The sequence below is a fragment of the Eretmochelys imbricata genome, chromosome 1 (genome assembly GCF_965152235.1).
Source record: "Eretmochelys imbricata isolate rEreImb1 chromosome 1, rEreImb1.hap1, whole genome shotgun sequence".
NCBI lineage: Eukaryota > Metazoa > Chordata > Testudines > Cheloniidae > Eretmochelys > Eretmochelys imbricata.
In genome coordinates, this window is record NC_135572.1 from 256,481,228 (window position 1) to 256,493,669 (window position 12,442).

Consider the following 12,442-nt stretch of genomic DNA (forward strand, 5'->3'; position numbering starts at 1 on the left):
TTGTCCCCTGACCACCCCCTCCTGAGACCCCTCACCCCTAACCACCCCTGACCCCACCCCCTATCCAACCCCACCTGCTCCCTGTCCCCTGAATTCCCTGACCCCTATCCATACCCCCACTCCCTGACAGGCCCCCAGGATTCCCACACCTATCCAACCGCCGCCTGCTTCCTGTCCCCTGACTGCCCCCTGGGATCCTCTGTCCCTTATCCAAACCCCCCTCCCCACCCCCTTACCATGCCACTCAGAGCACCAGGACTGGCAGCCGCGCCACCCGGCTGGAGCCTGCCACACCGCCAAACAGTCTCTAGAGCACCGGGACAGGCCGGCGGCTCTCACAGCCTCGCTGCCCAGCAGGAGCTCGCAGCCCCGCCGCCCAAAGAGATGGTGGCACAGCAAGCTGAGACTGTAGGTGGGAGGGGCTGGGGGCTAGCGTCCCCAGCTGGGATCTCAAGGGCCAGGCAGGACGGTCCCGTGGGCCACATCCGGCCCACGGGCCGTAGTTTGCCCACCTCTGCAATAGAGGCTCATGGATTTAGCTCCAGAGGTCCCAGGTTCGATCCTGCCCGTTGACGATCGGGGTCTGTTGGTGTTACACTGAGAGCCACTGAACCAAACTGTAAACCCTGTATAGACGGAAACCACTTCAAGCTGTGGAGTTGTAGCAGCACCCACAGTTCCAGCACCTATGCCTATGGCGGACGTGATGGCTTCTCCATCACTTGTAGTCTTTAAATCAAGACTGGATCTCTTGCTCAAACACATGCCATAGCACAAACAGAGATTATTGGCTTCATGCAGAAATAATTGTGTGAGGGTCTTTGGAGGAGGTCAGACTAAATAATCATAATGGTTCCTTAAAATCTATGAATCCTTGAAAATTAGTCTAGGGCCTGATCCATATGGATGACCTTTGTGTCCATGTGACGCTTCATTGATTCCAGTGAGGATTTATGTGTGTGGTACAATATGCCAACTCCCATCCAATTGCACAGTCAGGGCCTATTGCTCTGCTCCTCTATCACTGGAGCCAATGTGAGCTTCACAATTCATTCAAAGGGGCAGAATCAGGCCTTATAGTTATAAATGGCTGTGGGAGTGAAAGGAATGTACTTGTTTTTTGTTTTTTTTTTTAAACTTGGCTCTTGTCTTTGAAAAGTTCTACACTTTAAATTAAAGTGTATTTTTCAATGCTGTATTTCTTAGTATGGAAAAATCCATTCTCCAGACTTTCAAACCTATTATTCTGGCAGGTTTTAATGCCTCAGGTAGCTGGGAGTGGGCTGATGGCATAGAGGCACTGTACTGTGTGGTTTGTCATCTCTGGCTATGATTCTTTGATAGTAAAACTCTAGTCAAGTTGGGATATTGAGTCAGGTACTGATGGCCATGAATACTCAATGTCTGATGGGTATTTATGCTCTCCCTAGGTCTATTGCTTGTTGATGGTTAATAATTAATCTAATTGCTCTTTTATTATAACAATCTTGTTCAGGTTGGAGTAAATAATTGAATCCCCCCACCCCAAAATGGTTAGTTTGTTAACTTGCTCTGTTTGTACAGTTTGGGATGACAGTTTTGAGAAATTCCCTTCTGATAATCTTCAGGAGTGAAGTTTACAACACAAATCCAGAGATTTCTCCCTCCCATTAATGTCCTTAAGAGCATTAGTAACATGCCAAATTATCTGTGGAGGCAGCCACTCTTCAGGCTTGCAATCCAATGAGTATGTATTTATTCTACTTGTAGGCAATTTCTATGGTGCTCATCACCGTAGAAACTGAGTTGGATGAATAGTAACAATTTCTTTTTTGAAAGGGATAGCTGAATGCTCGAAGCATCAGGTCTGAAATTCCTCGGCTTCTCAAAATCTAATCCTGGCTGGATTGACTCAGCCCCTTCATTCTCTGAGGTAAATACATTGAGGTCCTTGTAGATTACTGTGGGAGAGTCTTTTGGAGGATGAGACATGAAAACCAAAATAGAATGTCCAAGTGCCTTTTTGGTTATTGACACTGAATAAATGTATTTACATATTAACAAAGCATGTTTTATTTTCAAAGCATTTTACAGATTTTACATTAACTGATACTCCCAACACCCCTGTAAGGCAGGTAGATTAGGATAATAAAAACTAATAATACCTAACAATCCAACAAAAAGTGCTATCTTCATTCTACAGATAAAGTCTAAGTGATTTGCACAAGGCCACAAACAGAGACAATGTCAGAGCTGGGATTATAATTTGCAGCACCCATTACCTTGTGAGCAAATTCTCTACAAGACCTCAAGCACCTTGTAGTTTCAGTGGGTTTGGAATACCAAAGAAGGAAGTGGGACTGTGGGAATATTCCAGCTAAGATTGCCACAAAAAGTCTCTGGGTCTCCACCAAACCAGGGAAAGAAACTCCTGGCCTTGTCTCAATAGAATTCCTCTTGCTCTTTCCTGTATGGTAGTTCCTGGCCTCCCTTTTGATACTATTAAGATGCCTACTCTGCTGCTATTTTGCAGTTAAGGATGCTATTTTAGCTCAGATGGTTTCCTCTATTAAGCAAGTAGAACAACCAGCGTCTCAGGGGAAAAAAAAAAAGACAAGACTTTAGGAGTGAATGTATTAGACTGCCTACCTTAGCAATAACACTGTATCAAAGTGATTTGAAGTAGGGTGACTGACCTTGTAGGTTCCCATCTGATCTATGTTCTTTGATTATTTGTATTCCAGCAGTGCCTACAGGACCCCTCTGAGATGGCGGGCCCCATTGTGCTAGGCTTTATAGTGCACACAGAAGAGCTTGTCCCTGAAGAATTTAGAATCTAAATACACGAGATAGGAAGCATTATGGTTCCATTCTACACATGGGAAACAGATTAATGGCTAGCTTTTGAAGGTATTTAGGTGCACTAAAGTTGCAGATAGGTGCCTAGTAAAGTTTTCTTAAGTGCGTAGGCATTTAATTCCCAATGGGACTCTGAAGGGAGCTTCCTCCAGGCCTCCTCTGCTGAAATGGCCCAGGGGTTTACTGAGAGAAATGTGCAAGAGGAAAGACTCTGGGCCCCATCTATACTATACAAACTAAGTGTAACAATCAGTTGGTTGTTACCCAAGTATGATGTAAAATGGTTCAGCCCAGTGTGGAAGGGCCCAAATTGTTTTAGAACTGGACTTTTAACCCCTCCTGCACGCTCTGTCCAAAGTTTCCTTGGGCTAGAAGGTAGTTTCTGAACCCCTATGTTATAACATTGTTAGGCCTCCTCAATGCAGGCCAGGCCAAACTATTTTAGATCCTGCTTAGACAGCAATTGCATTTAACAGCACTGCTGATCGTTGTGGTTTGTGTGGGGCAGACGGAGCCTTAAGCTTGCAGCGCCAAAAGCCAGTCTCCAAACAGCAGAGCTGTTCAGTGCACCTAAGAGTTGAGAAGTAGCAGAGGTGCGAGCTGGCGGAATGATAACTGGAGTCACTATTTTACTTCTAGAACAAGTGTCCCTGTAGCCCATGACTGGGGTCTTGCCAACACTGGAGATATGCCCCAATTCCACTGCAGTTACATTGTGCTGGTGCTAACAGTGGCTTTGCCTGTCTGTGCTATGAGTTTGCCTTGGTGCAGCTACATTGGCATCTGGCCCATGAAGGTTGAAATCAGGGCAATTCCCCAGAACAGACAAGTCCATAGACTGCAGCTTCCTCATTTGCACTGTAATACAGCTGAATGCCAGTAATGGTATTTGTTGTTCCAGGTCAGATAGCAGGACAGCAGTGACTTGCTGATTCTCTTCAGCACCTGAAGTGTTTAATGATCAAATTATTTCTATTTTTTTTTTGACACATTCCAGGCCAGTGCCTTGAAGGTGTTTACTTTGTAACATGACCTGTGCTTTGCAATTCACAGCTGACACACAAGCCCTAAGCACACATGTAAGGCCCCTGGGGACTCTGTTCAGCTACTATTCCCAGCAGCTCCGGATTAAAAGCAACAAAACAAACCTCGAGGTGGCAAATTCCAAATCCTGCATTTTCAGTCATAAGCATGGACGTGGTACGCCATTAACACCAGACTTTGCAGAGAATCCGTCAAACAGCATATCTGTGCAAGGCGTAAAGGATTTAATATCCAAGATGGTGCAGCCATATCGCTTTCTTTCAATCTTCTAATCCCTGCCCATCCCTATCAAAACAATAGGCAAGATGCACATGAGGTGGCATAGGCTACCAGGTTCTTTGGTACCAGTGCACAGATCTTTTGGGTGTGCAGGAAAGTTGTTGGTAGTGATCTTTCTCCCCTCCTGTTCCCTTCCCACCAGCAGGATCACGAGAAAGGGAGAAAGGGAGGCTGCTGTTAGCTATCATTCCCTCCTCCTGAAGACCAAGAATGGAGCTGGCTCCCCACCATAATCCTGCCCCAACACTTCTCCAAGAGAAATTTGCTCTCTCATGTGCACAACCTGAATCTGCTGGAGCAGAGATGGAATAATATGACTTGTACACATCAGGTGGCTGGAAAAGAATTGTCACCCCAGTGTGTTTGGTCTGCTTTAGCTAGTCCAAATGGAAGGCTTTCCTGATCATTCTTGACCCTACTACCTTGTTAAATATGCAGTGTTTCTGATCTGATTAAATTAGTCCTAAACCTGAAGTCCTTTAGGATGGACATTAATGCTGCAATAGGCTGTTCAAGAGAAGACAGAAAAACCAAACCTTCAGAGCACTAGCACTATACGTCTGCTTACCAGTATCCCCTGTGTGGTGTTCCTTCTGTTAAGGTCACCATGGTGAGTGTGAATACTTACAGGGAGAGCTGATTTCAGAGTAACAGCCGTGTTAGTCTGTATTCGCAAAAAGAAAAGGAGGACTTGTGGCACCTTAGAGACTAACCAATTCATTTGAGCATAAGCTTTCGTGAGCTACAGCTCACTTCATCAGATGCATCCGATGAAGTGAGCTGTAGCTCACGAAAGCTCATGCTCAAATAAATTGGTTAGTCTCTAAGGTGCCACAAGTCCTCCTTTTCTTTTTAGGGAGAGCTGAGTGGCCCAACTCAGAATTAAGTATGTCTTCATAATAATTAGTGTCAACCACTGCCTTGGGTCACTTGTAAGATGTCTGCACCCATTTAAGAAAGCTGCAGCCAAATGCAAAGCATCTATAAACCTCAAAGTAAGTAAATGCTCCACGGTATCAAAAGTGCCGTTAATATTCAAAGAGAAAGCCATCCTAGCTGTCCCCCCATCATAGACAGCTCAAAACACGGAGAAGTCTCCTAACACTTAGGGTACTCCCGTGGTGCTCTATTACAAACACCTTCCAGTATTTGCCCTCCTAATCGTGAGAAGAAGAATATCAGAACAGGAGGCCAAAATATTTACGGTTAGTTCAATATTAAAATGAATGAGGGAGATAGTTTGGTGGGATGCACAGCTCTTTTGGTTTCAGAGTTACGGAAATGCATACTGTACTGAAGAAGATTGGGGTGAATTCTGTTCAGAAGCAAGGTCAAGAAGCAGTAAGTTTATAAAACTCTATCAGAACCGTCTGAAGACCTAGTCTTGCCCAGCCTGAGGCGAGTGACTGAGGTGAGAATACTTAGCACTATACAGTGTTCTACATTTTCAAAGTGCTTTGGAAATGTTCAAGTGTGATCCTGCAGATGACTTTTGTTGTTGTTCTTTCTGCTGTTTTATGCTGTATAAAGAAGGCCAGCATTTTTTTTAAAGGCTTTTCCGCCTTCCGTCCCCACTTGGAATATCAACTCTGTTTTTGCTTGAAGTCCTGTTGGAAGTCTCAGTAGATGTGTATTAATAGCTCTCACATCTTCGCTGAAGGGGCAGCGTATTGAATTGTAACAAAGATTTCCTTTCTCCACAATGTTAATTATTCACTGAGGTAAAAAAGGTGCTACAAAAACCCAAGATTTAAGCAGCTGAATTAAAAATCCCTTTCAGCTTCCTCCCTTGTGATGTCACCATTTCAATAATTCTCCAGTCACCATAGAGTCTTCCAGGCTAGACAGGACCTGACTTTCTAATGTAAAAGACAAGTAGAACCTTCTCTACACCTCACTTTTCTTTTCGGGGTGGGGATAGACAGGGGTTTGTTAAAATGTTTCAGGTATTCTTTATCCCTCATAAAGAAGTAAAAAGGGCACACGCCAATTTTTTCTTATGCAGATCACCTTTAACTTGTAAATTAATCCAGTCAAAGGAGGTGTCTCTCTCCCCTCAAATCCTTTATTGCTTAAAATATTATATAAGTCTAGCCTAGACTGAACCCCTGCAGCTTTTTTGCTTATCCAAATGGAACAGGTTCTGTGTCTCTATCTTGGAGAATTCAAAGATATCAAGGCTCTCTGACTGCCCTCCACATTTCTTATCTTCAGCGTTTTCTGAATTTTCTTGTGCTGTCCTTTCCACTCCTCCCCTCCCCTCCCCTCCCCTCATTTCCCAGAGACTGAATCCTTATTTGAGGTCAAAGCTCCTCTCTCTTCTTCCAAAGCCCTGGCAAGCAAGCCTATGTGGGGAGATCAAATTAACAAAACAGCCTTTTGTAGGTCCTGGAACACGGCTGTAGAAGAGTAAGTCAAATCCTCACTCTGATTTATACTTCTCCTTAGAAGTGCCGGGGATAGGGAACACTTTGTCCCTGCAGACTCAAAGTACAATTAGAAGTGTGATGAATATGTTATAAACCATCCCCTTAACAATAGACATAGAGAACACAGCTTAAAGTCTTTCCCCCTAGACCTGGCAGGTGATTAAGAGTGATTAAAAGTCCACATATTATATGCCCCCAAGGGCTTGGAAATAGGCACCCGAGTAACTATGAGTGCAGTTAGCACCTAATTTAAACAGGACGAAAGCAATGGCCCCTAGTGGATCCAAAGTAAATGAAACTCGGACATATTAGTGCCACCAAAAAATTGTTAAAAAGAATATTAGGCTGCCTGGGTGTGCACTCAAAAATCAGGACCTGCCTAAGATAAGGTTACATGTTCACCTTTAACTCTATCCTTCCGCATATATGCATTGCAAGAAGCTTTTCCTTACATGAGATATCAGTATTTTTATAGAAGCGTAGACACGTGTAGTGTTTTGTAGGGCTGTTGACTGCTCTGCATGCCAGACCAGCAGGATCCAATGAAAGCTGTTTGTGTACAAGATGCACAGTGAATGAGGACCTCCACAAGGTGGATGTTTGTGAGGCTGTAGAAAACTGTATGACAGTATGGTGTACTTGAGAATACCCTTGGTATATTTGTATCCTAAGCAGGTTCCTGCACAAGGGGAGAGAGTTAAGCTTGTGTGTGTGGCCTGAACATTGGCATTTCCAGAGCCAAGGTGATAAAGCTGCAGAGCATAACACAACGCAGGGAAAATAAAGCAGGACAATCACAATTCAGTGACCCCTTAACACACACAGGGCCCAGATCTGCCACCCTTACTCACGCTGAGTAATCCCTTACCTTTGAGTAGTCCTGTTGAAGTCTATGGAATCAGTGTGAGTAGGGCTGGCGGAATCTTGCTCTAAGGAAGGAGGTGAAGGTACTGGACTTATCCTGCATTCCAGTTCTGTTGCTCCCTCTCTTAACTGCCTGAAGGAGAAACTGGTTCCCCTGCTTCAGACCAGTGAGAGGACAGCAGCTTGGGCTTCTGCCTTGCAGAAATAAACTCTGCTAGACTCTTCAGGCCAAGGACTTAAACGATTACAATAGCTAACTTTTTGGTGTAGTCCCAGTGCAGTAATAGGAGCCAGGATTCAAAGCAAGAGATCCACTCCTTGACTGTGATCCGTCAGAGTCTCCTGGATACACAAATTTAGGCTTGCAGCTTTGTTCTTCTTAAGTCCCCGGTAAATACTCCTCTTTAGAATATCAAGTTCACAGGTCCATCCTTTAGTGCTTCTAGCCTAACTTTGAACCGCAACTAGCTAGTCTAGCATCCTCCTCTCTGATTTGGTTAATAAGTAGCCTATTGCTACCTACATTCCTCAGATTTATCACTTAGAGGAGGTAACATTTTTAGTCATTTTGTTAATTACCTGTATTGCCATCATGTGTGGTGAAAAGAAACTGGAGGTGCTGATAGTCTGTTTTGTCCTGTATTTGCCTCCATTCACTTGGGCCATTCATTTTTATTCCTTTCTTGTACTCAATCCCGTGTCTCTTTGAACCATTTGAATTAATGTGTCGATACACACTGCTGTAAATGTCCAGGAAAAGGTAGGTGAAAATAATTTGCACTTACCTAGTATCTTTCACCTGAGGAATTGGACCCAGATCCACAAAGACACTTAGGTGCTGCAAAATCACAGGAGCAACACTGCAATCCACAAAGCCTGAGTTAGGCACTTAGGCTCCGATGCTGACAAGATGCTGACAAAAGAGCCCTGCGCCCCAGCACTCCACAGGGCCAAAGCTAATGAAACCTCAGTACTCCCCTGTTAGGTAAGTACTGTTATACCCCCAAATGATAACAGATTTCTGGAGTGGTAGTAGGGCTTATGTTCTTTGTAGGCTGGAACCACTACCGTGTGGCATGATCATACTATCTATAGTTTGTGATGCACTATTTAGCCACTAGAGGGTGACATGGTCTTTCTAGCTCTCAAACAGGTTAGGGATTCCATCCAGTAGCAGGGTAATCAAATTGTAAAGCACCCCCAAATTATTCTTTTTCTTTACCTATGAAGGAGTCATTCCCATTGGCTTAGTGGTCAGTACAGTATGTAGACATATGTAGTCTCTGATCTCTTAGCTCTGAGTTTCTAAAATAAGTAAACCAGCCTGTGAGGATTTAATGTACCATTAGGTTACTGACTACAGGAATCACAGCTGGCTTCTTGCACATGACAGCACAGACTCCTGGGAGAAACAGCCTGTTCAGCCTCTTGATCCGATATTCAGGTCTGTGCTGGCTAGCTTACCAGTCCCTACTCATGCAGTGACAAAGACATTGTTTTTTCCAAGTGACATAGTTTGCTGAACATTTCTGTCTCCAAATTAGGGTGCTGGATACATAGTTCTATTTAGGGCTAACAACTAGGCATAAAGGAAATATTAAAAATGTACAACATTTCCAATTTGACAAATCCTCTCATCTGATTCAAAACCAAACAAAAACTGCCTTTTAGACTGAGAATTTCCTACTGATACCATGAACTGCTTCATGCTTTAATGAGGTGCAAAGCTGCTTTGTTGTGAGAGAACAGGGATCCAGTGACACATGCATTGGATGTACCGGCTGATGTAAATGACTCCAGTACCACTAGTGGAAGCAGATTACATCTGGGGATGGCTAGGTAAATAAACAAGATCAATTTACAGCACAAATAGGAGGTTGTAAATTAAATGTGTCTAGGGTAATGGGGATGTGGGAAGGTCGTGCTTTCCCCCAAAAATCTTTTTTATTCTTTGAAAGCTGGTGCAATGTGCTTTTCAAGTCTCAGTTAAGACCTTGATGAAAAAAGTACGTAACATGCTTTACTTTGATCACAGGGGTATTCACATTGTTACATTTTAGTTTGAATTTTTAAAGAACTTCACTGAGAAGTTTGAATTTTAGAGTAATAAGCACATCATCTCTGCTTATGTGCTTGTTACTTCTATTCCCTTGTTTTTTATGAGGTGGGTGACAAAAACAGAATTTTTCACAGTTTCTTCTTTCTCGTGATGCTTAATTCTGAACCAAAATCATAACCCGCTGTGACATTATAGCTGGTTGCTATGGAAAGGCTTTGAGGCACAAATGAAGGATTGTAGTTGCATTATTTAATTTTTATAGTTACTTAAATATATTTTCATGTAGCTCAAAAGCAGGAAGAGAAGCTGAACTTTAAATCAGAAATCCTGATGTAAAATCCTTAGTATAAAAGACAAATCTGCAGGAAAAAAAATCTCATGTACCTGCAGAATGATTTCTAGGAGAAAATTTTAAAATGCCCTTTTATAAAAGCATGAGATATTCTTTAAATAAACCTGCTCCGCACCATATAACCACCCTCACCCCCCTGTGTGCCCTTCACCCCCTGTGGTGGCCTGTAAAAAGAAAGTGAGTAGTCTCAGACCAGTTCCTAGTGCACAAGTGTCGCAAAACCACCATAACTGGCACCCCATCAGAGATGGTGTTGGAGACCAAATTGCTGTCACACTCAAGCGGGTAGGTAGATATATGCGATGTGCTCCATTATGTATTGTTTATCTAGAGCAGCAACATTTCCTGTGGAGTCTGGCAGGTTCTTCTAAAATAGGCCCCAGTCTTTTAACTACTTAAGCATGTAGATAACTTCATTCATGTGAGTAGGTCTACTGATTTCACTGAATGAAGATGTCGAAGAATTAAGCATATGCAGAATTGGGGCCTTTTTGATTACATAGCATGCAATAGCCTACTCTAACAAATACTTGAGAGATTGTCATGTTGCAGCCAAGGCTTGATCCCTAAAGATGGCCTTGAAATTGTGGCTCTGTGCTAGGACTTGGGAGAGCTGGGTTCTACTCCCAGTTCTGCCACAGACTTTCTGTGTGACCTTGGGCAAATCACTTAATCTCTCTGTACCTCAGATCTTCATCTGTAAAATGGGGATAATACTTCCCTATCTCACCAGGTTGTTGCAAGGATAAGGCTATGTCTACACCACCACTCTTGTCAGTCAGGGGTGTGAAAAAACACCCTTCTAACCAACATAAGTTTCACCAACAAAAGCACTGTGGACAGCACTATGTTGGCAGGAGATGCTCTCCTGACGACATAGCTACAGCTGCTCATGGCTGACAGGACAGCTCTCCCCCGCCAGCATAGAGCGGCCATAAGGGAGACCTTATAGCAGTGCAGCTGCACTGCCATAAGCACCAACTCCGTGGGTGCTGCGGGGCTGCAGCACTCACAGGGAAAAATTAGCGGGTGTTCCGCACCCACCAGCAGCCAAGCTCCCCCACCTCCCATCCCGTCCTCGCCGCCTCCTCCCCCGAGGGTGCCGTGTCTCCACTCCTCCCCCTCCCAGCACTTCCCACTCGCCGCCTAACAGCTGTTTGGTGGCGCTTAGGACTTTCCGGGAGGGAGGGGAGGAGTGGGGACGTGGCATGCTCAGAGGAAGAGGAGGTGGTAAAAAAGCGGGGTAGAGGTGGGGACTTGGGGTAAGGGGCTGGAATTGGGGCAGGGTGAGGGTGGTGCAGGGGCAGCCAGGGATGGGGCCAGGGTGGGTGGGGGTCGAGCACCCATGGGGTAGAGGGGAAGTTGGCGCCTCTGTGCAGTGGTACAGCTGTGCCACTGTAACATCTGTAGTGTAGACATAGCCTTCATCTAGGAATATGTGGGAGATGGTCACATACAGTGGTGCTGTGTGGGGTGTCCTATAAATAAATCAGGCCTAATCTACACCTAAAACTTAGGTTCACCTGAGAGACATAGTTAAGCTGACCTAAGCCCCAGTGTAGTCTAGTCAGCATTAGGTCAACAGAATAATTCTTCCACCAAAACAGCAACCGCCTCTTGGAGAGGTGGATTTACAAGAGCGTCGGCAGAACCCCTCCCATCGCTGTTGTGTCTGTGACACAGAAGCGCAGTTTCAGTGCTGTTGCTGTGCCACGGTAGTGTTTCCAGTGGTGACAACATGACTTCAGATAGCAAAGGGATCAGTGTGTGTAAAATAATTTCAAACTGCTTGATAACACCCCACTCTCATCCTTAGAAACCCTCCCCCCCTTCCCGGGTCAGGACTTAGGTAGAATCATAGAATATCAGGATTGGAAGGGACCTCAGGAGGTCATCTAGTCCAACCCCCTGCTCAAAACAGGACCAGTCCCCAACTAAATCATCCCAGCCAGGGCTTTCTCAAGCCTGACCTTAAAAACCTCTAAGGAAGGAGATTCCACCACCTCCCTAGGTAACCCGTTCCCGGTACGTAGCCATGGCAGCATGGGAAAGCTTGCACTACTGCAGCCTTTGCTCTACCTGTTCCTTGGATAAAAAGAACTTGAGCCTTTAGGGCGGATGGAGTGTACCCGGCTGACAGCTCTGAATTCACTATTTAAAAACATATTTTAACAGAGGGATTTCCAGCCTACCTCAGCCTTTCACATTTGCCTCACTACAGTCTTGTTTCAGAAGCACAAAAGAATAAAAAACAGAGGGTCAAAAGAGAGCATTCCTTAAAACTCTCTTAGCAAATAAATTAGCTGGTTTTAGTCCCTGCCTCCCTCCTTTTTGGCAGTTACAGTGGCCTCCTTCACATGGATCCTTTGTCCCTGCTGTGGCTGTCTGCCAAGGGTGAGACAGGCAGGTGAGTGGTGCACAAGGGAGGAGTCTGGTGACATGCTATAGCAGATGCATATTAATAGATTGCCCAGCCTGTCACCAGGCTTTTGATTTGATTCACTCCACCCCCACCCCCAGTCTCTAGGGCTACTGTTTAGGCCTGGGATGAGGATGATGCCATTGTCTGCTGGATCT